Raw genomic sequence first — 6,352 nt, 5'->3', positions numbered from 1 at the left:
CTGATTAAATCTATGGAGAAAAAACTAAAATATAGGTTGATCTGGATGCCAGCAAGTGTAGTATAATTCTTGATCTATAAATCAACTCCAAGACAGCCCTACAAGGTGGGGCCAACCTAATAATTGAATTCTCTGAAGTGATTTCTTGGTTGGGTGTGTTTTGATTTGGTTAAATTACCTTTTGCTTAGTAGAGGTTTCCTTGATGTTGTTAAATATTTCTCGTGTTTATGCACAAACATGAAGATGGTGGATCTCCTTGAGTTAATTTACAGCAGACAAAGGAAGCTCCATCATTTTTTGTGTCAGTATTTTGGGCATTATTGACAATATCCTGCTCCTGTACCACCAAAACACCTGGGGGCTTCAGTGATGCTTGATCTCCTCTTGCTGAATGTTGCACTGGGAATGCAGCAGATGCAATTCTCTGCTTCCAAAGCTTTGGTTTGTGGGGAGCACCTGTGTGTCTCCCCAGCTCTGGATTCAGCAGAAGGCAGTGATCTTGCACTCTTCTTCCTCCTCCCAAACTGGTTTGGCCTTTTCCTGCCTTGCAGATCATCTGGTGGTCACAGAACTCTTGGAGAGAGGATCAGAACCTTGTCCAGCAGTGGCAGGTGGGATGTACAGGGTTGTTTCTTCCCTTAGAAGACATACATTTGATTTTTCACAGATGTTTGACAGTTGTGCCATGAAACAGGTTATTATCCATATTTTCACAAAGGGAGATAGCCAGTGACTTGCCAAAAAAAACAAGAAGAGCAGTTGGAATCCATCCTCTCCTAGTTTGTCCAAGCACTGGCAAGCAGGGATGTGAAACTAAGGTAAATCTACAATTTTTTTAGGATTATACAACTCTTCCTTGCAAAGCTATTCTGGACATTTGCTGCTGAGTGCTCAAAGTGAGGATGCTCACAGGATTTTCTGTGATCCCACAGCAAAATTTGGTGAAGAAAAAAAATTGGGAAAAGTCAATGGCTGGTTTGGAATGTGGGATATCATAACCCATTCATTTGCTCCTTCCCAACAAGCCTGCAGTGTGCTGAGGATGTGGCTCAAGGGTGGCTTTAGGGGCCTGGCTGGAGCAGAAAATGCACTTGTCTGTGTAATTAAAATGTCCCCAGTTGGATTATATGGGAATCAGAAACTTTCAAGTACATAGCCAGACTCTGACATGGGAATTAGGAAAACATTTCCAAAGCTGTCAGCTCATTTGGTGGTTTTCTTTTTTTTTTTTGAACAGCAGTTTCTTGAAGCTTTGAAACTTTTTTTACTGGGCAAGGTTGAGTTTGGGATATAAAAGATTTCTAGGGATTACTTATTCCTTATTTGCTCTGATTTAAAATGATAAGGTTCAAACCTGTTTCTCTTTTTTCTTTTTTTTTTTTTTGGTAATCATCTTTAAACTCACATAGTTCTTAGTGAGCACCTTCAAGAAGAAAACAATTAAAACAGGGTTTTAATTTAATTTGTCTCACAGTATTCACTCAAAGCACATGAGAATCCTTCCCAGAGCATCACGCCGGGGGCTTTGCTTGGGCACATCTGATATTCCAAGGTTTTTGTGTTGGTTTTTGCCTCAGGATTGCTGGTCTGTGCTGTGATGAACCAGAGGAAGGCTGGTTGTGTGAGCTCCACATCCCACATTTACGTAAGCCAGGAAAGGATTTGAGGTTGACCCTCCTGATGTGTTTAGGAGCTGTGAAGCCACACGGTCACAGTTTTGGTTTTGGTTTCCATGTTGGCTCCAGAATTTACAGGGTACTAAAGCAAAAGGTTCTTTATGTTCAAAAGCTGTGAAAAAGCTTATTAACACATGGAATTAATAGAAAACATTTTTGCCCCAAGCTGAGCTGAACGGAGCTATTTTTCCTCACAGGATTTGCTGAATTACTCCTTGGCTCAGCAGGTTCAAAGGCACTGACAACTTTTTTTAGGAATACTTTAAAACAGGAATATTTCTTATTTTTTTTAGCATTCATCTAAGTTTTCTACTTTACCAGCTAAGACCTTTTCATTCTCCAAATGGTCCATACTCCAAATGTTCTGCAAGATGCTCCATAGGGTTTTCCCATCTCTTTCTCCTTGCTCACTTTTCTGGGGAGAGCTGAATGCTTCAATTTGTCTGAAACCTTCCCAGTTTGCCCAGTGCCCTGACAAGGCACAACTGGGCTGTGGATGCCCTGTGCCTATTTTGGCTCTGGAGAACTCTGGAGAAGTTTTTTTTGGAGGAGTTTGGTGCCAAACCCCAACTTCCTCACAAAGAGAACCTAAATGGGGCCATGTCAGGGTTGTCTGTGCTACAGGACTGGTCTGATTTCTCATGGTGATTACTGTGTGCTCCTGGAGGATCCCTGTGATGACCAAATTAGCAGGAAACTCCAAAAGCCATAATCTGTAATATATAATATATAATGTGCTGCTGCCATATGACAGGGCTGGGAGAGGAAATGAAATGAAAATGGGTCAGGAGTGGGAGGCCTGGGCTGAAACAATTCCCTGTGGTGCCAGGGTCCATTTAAGAGGCAAAACAGCAGCACATTACCAAGAGGGTGTAAGAAAGGTTGTTTTCATGGTCTGGACTGAGCAAACTGGCCTTTCCACCAGCCTCCTCCTCCTCAGCAGTGCCTGCATCTGATGTGTCCTGTCTCCTTGCTGGAATGCTTTTGCAAGCAGTGAAGTAGAACAGGGATTCTTAAAGGAGAGAGCTTTTTTATCATTAGAAATAAAATTATAAGCATATAGGTTATATCTTTAAAACAGACTGTTGAAACGAATTTTGGGGTTTTTTTGTAATTACAGTGCTAAAGTTGATTTATCTGGTTTTGAATCCCAGCTGTTTCCTAAACTCCCCAACTCCCTTCAGCTCTTCATGTCACATCTGTTTTCAGTGAGGTACAGGTTGCTGTTTCCTTTGTAAACTTATCTACTGAAATGGAAATTTGCAGGTAAGATCTTTTAGCACAGGGTCTGAATACAATGAGGATTTGATGTTTGATGGCACACCAAGGTACTGTGGGAACATGAATAGAAACCTTCTGAAAGAAAGACAGATATTTGAATAGGATAAAATTTTTTCATAGGAAATACTCGTTTTTTTGAAAATATTTGCTGCATGCTGAGAAAAAAAATATCTCTGGAAAGCAATGTCCCTGGAAGATCCAATCTGCACAGGAAATCTTGTCAGAATTCCATGTAGCTGTCAGAGAGGTCTCCAACATGAAACTCTCATAACTCCTGAATAAAAGCATGCAGGCACTGATGTTCTGAAGCTCATCCAGTAAAAGGCTCCATGGATCCACTTTGATCAGGCCTGTAACAGAGGAGAAGTTTGACTGGAAGACCTTCAGTGTCCAATGGGAAGAATGTGATTTACTAAGAGTAAGTGTTCAAGGGTAAAGAAATCCAAGATGCCATTGCAGATTTAGCTGCAACTTCTCTGTTCTGTGAGATAATAAATAGAATCATAGAGAGCACATGGAGTTTTGGGACAGAAGAAGATGATGGGCCAATTGTTGGTTTTTGTTTGGTGCAGGTCATTCAATCACACCAAGAAAATGCTGCTCCTTGGGGATTCTTCAGGGAATTTAAAGCTCTGTAGAGTGGGAAAACTCAAGAGGAATCCAAGGTACTTCTGCAGAGCAGAGCCATTGTCAGGTGAGAAGCTGCAGCATCCAGATGCATCTTGAGGTGCTGCAGAATTTCTTGACTTGGAGCAGTAAATTGATCTTTGTCTGAGCTCATTTCACACCCCAAAAAAAAGCTGAGTTGTCTCCATTTAACATTTTCTTTGGCTATAAGCTTTGCTACTAAAACAAAGCTATCCTGATGAGAAATCCTTCTGGATCTTAGGGATTTTAGCTTTTTCTCTGCTGAAAATAATCAAATTAGAAGCATCTGAAGGTGTCAGGATAAAAACACACAGAAGAGCCATCAAGAATAGCCCTGCCATAATTTTTCCTTCCTTGGAAAGATTCTGGGATGCTTCAGCACCACAATCATGGGGACAAAGCTTGGGTGGATGTTCAATGTCTGGAATTATTATTGCTATTTATGATATCCTATTGGAAATGCTCAGGTGGCTGCAGTGGGAATTTTTTTCCATATAAAGGAGGTGAGGCAGGAAGACCAAAGTGATACCTTGTGGCTCAGCATGGCCAGGTTCTGGGTGATGGTTGGGTCACACTCTCTCCTCCAGCTCTGTTTGGATGATGAAGGCTCCACATCCTGCACCTGGACAGGGAGCACATGGTCTCCAATAATCTCAGGAACATCATCACACCCTCACAAATACCATTTTTTTCACTGCCTGACTTGACAGTGTTGGTGTTTTGATTCAGTTGCAGTGCCAGGAAAAACTTCTCTTGCTCAGTGGCCATGTGGCTCATTGGATTCTGCATGTAAATCTGGGGATTTAATGGACTCTCCTATAGGAAGGAATGCATTAACTACAGGTCAGCAAACTCTGGTTATTGGGTTGTTTCACACCGAGAGCTGTTATTACCCTGTTGCTTTTAAGGTGCCTGTTTAAAGGTAATTATTTAGTCTGTCCAAAGCCATGTGGAATTCCAGCACAGCCTCTACTCCCTGGCGTTAATGATGCAGCACAGTCACAGCTCCATGTTCCCCTTGGTTTGCCCTTGGGACAGCTGACTCTTAGGGATTGAAGAGTTTTTCCTAATGTTCTTTTTCTTTTTTACTTGTCAAGGATTGGTATGTGGTTTCCCCAGATTTGTCATTCATTCAGAATTAATTCAAAAAAGATTTTTTTGTTTCAATTCCCCTTTAGGATTGAAATTCCAGTGTGTTCTGTAACAAGCGTAGAAATCATGAGCCTGGATCTATTTTTACTCTTTGACACAATCCTATGTATTTTCCCACGGTGAGATTTGTAATCAGTGTGGGAATTCATACCAGGGTTGAGCCTAGAATTGTGTAAAATGTTTTTTCTCTTAGGATGGAAAGGAAGAGGACATGTCAGAGGATGGCCTTGTTTGACAGTGAGCTGGGAGGGGACTGCAGTACAGATAAGAATTGGCACAACCCCTGCCTCTTCTGGAGTGTCTCTGTGGGCCTGCAGGAATGAGGGTGTCCAAAATTTTGGGAAGCCTTGATGCTTTTAGAAAGTTCCTCCTATGTGATGTGTCTCTTGCTCATCTAGAGCATCTGTGGTGGAATCAACAAATTAATCCAAATCATCCAACTTCCTCCCACTCACAGGTCATTGGAGGTGTCCTGGCCTTTCGGGCACCAGACTGTTCCTCATAAAACATTCCAAAGACTTGCAGGTACCCAAAAAGGAAAATGAGGAGGGAAGTATTTTCCACCCCATGGATGTGGTGTGTAATTACTGGAGGCAGATCCTGATTCTCTGTCTGCGTTGCTCATCCGTGCTGTGTCTAAGAATTCCTTGATATTCAAAGTGCCCCAACCAAGCCAGGTTTGCATAATGTGATTAAATTAGGAAATGATATTTCATGCCTGGATATTACAGTGTGCACACACACACTTTCATCCTGTGTCGGGGCGTCGCTTGCTCTGCTCTGATACCATGCACCAGAGGATGTCTGCAAATGGAATTATTTCAGGATAGTTATCCTAAATAACCCCATGTAGGGAAACCTGTATTGTAGCACAAAAGCACCTTACTCTCCTTTATCATAATCCATTTAAATGTGGATTATGCTGAAGCAGAACAGGGCGCTCCTACTTCTGAATAATTTTAAATAGGAATAGGTTTTGTGCTTTTGGCTCACACCCTGCATTATCCAAACTGGCTTTGAAGTGTAAACAAGCCTCTGATGTGTCTGTAGGATTTCCATTCTGTTCCCTGACTCCTCCTTGTTTCTTGGCTCTTCCTTTGGGAAGGTCCAGAGCAAAACCAGACCTGCAGAGCTCGTCATTTAGGTCTTTGCTTTCACAAACCTCATACCAAGGGACGTTTCCAATCCCATTCCCAATTTAAATGCCTCCCTAAGCTTTGAAGGGAATGTTTAGATGCAAGTTTCTGGTGCTGAGCCATCCCCACAGATTATATTAGGACATTAAATGTTTCCTTTCACACTTTCCTGAAAGGAAGAAGGTTTGTGTTTCAGACCTCCTGTGGTTTGTTTTGGGACTGATTGGGGTTTTCCCTCCATTGCCATCAGCCTGTTCTGCACCTCGAGAGAAACCTGTGTGGTGTGACTCTGAGAAGGGTCAATGCAGGGAGTGCTGCCATGGCTCAGTCCCATTCCAGCCTCTGGCTGTGAGGAGCAATGGATGTGTAGGCAAGACTGCAAGCAGGCTCCCTAAAATCAGGCTTTTCCATCTTTTCAAAAGCCATTTTTACATCTGCTCCCATGAGAAGTCGCAGCT

This window comes from Lichenostomus cassidix, chromosome 23 (assembly GCF_008360975.1).
Source record: "Lichenostomus cassidix isolate B80296 chromosome 23, HeHo_3.0, whole genome shotgun sequence".
In the NCBI taxonomy this organism is placed as follows: Eukaryota; Metazoa; Chordata; class Aves; order Passeriformes; family Meliphagidae; genus Lichenostomus; species Lichenostomus cassidix.
Note: the sequence above shows the minus strand (reverse complement) of the source record.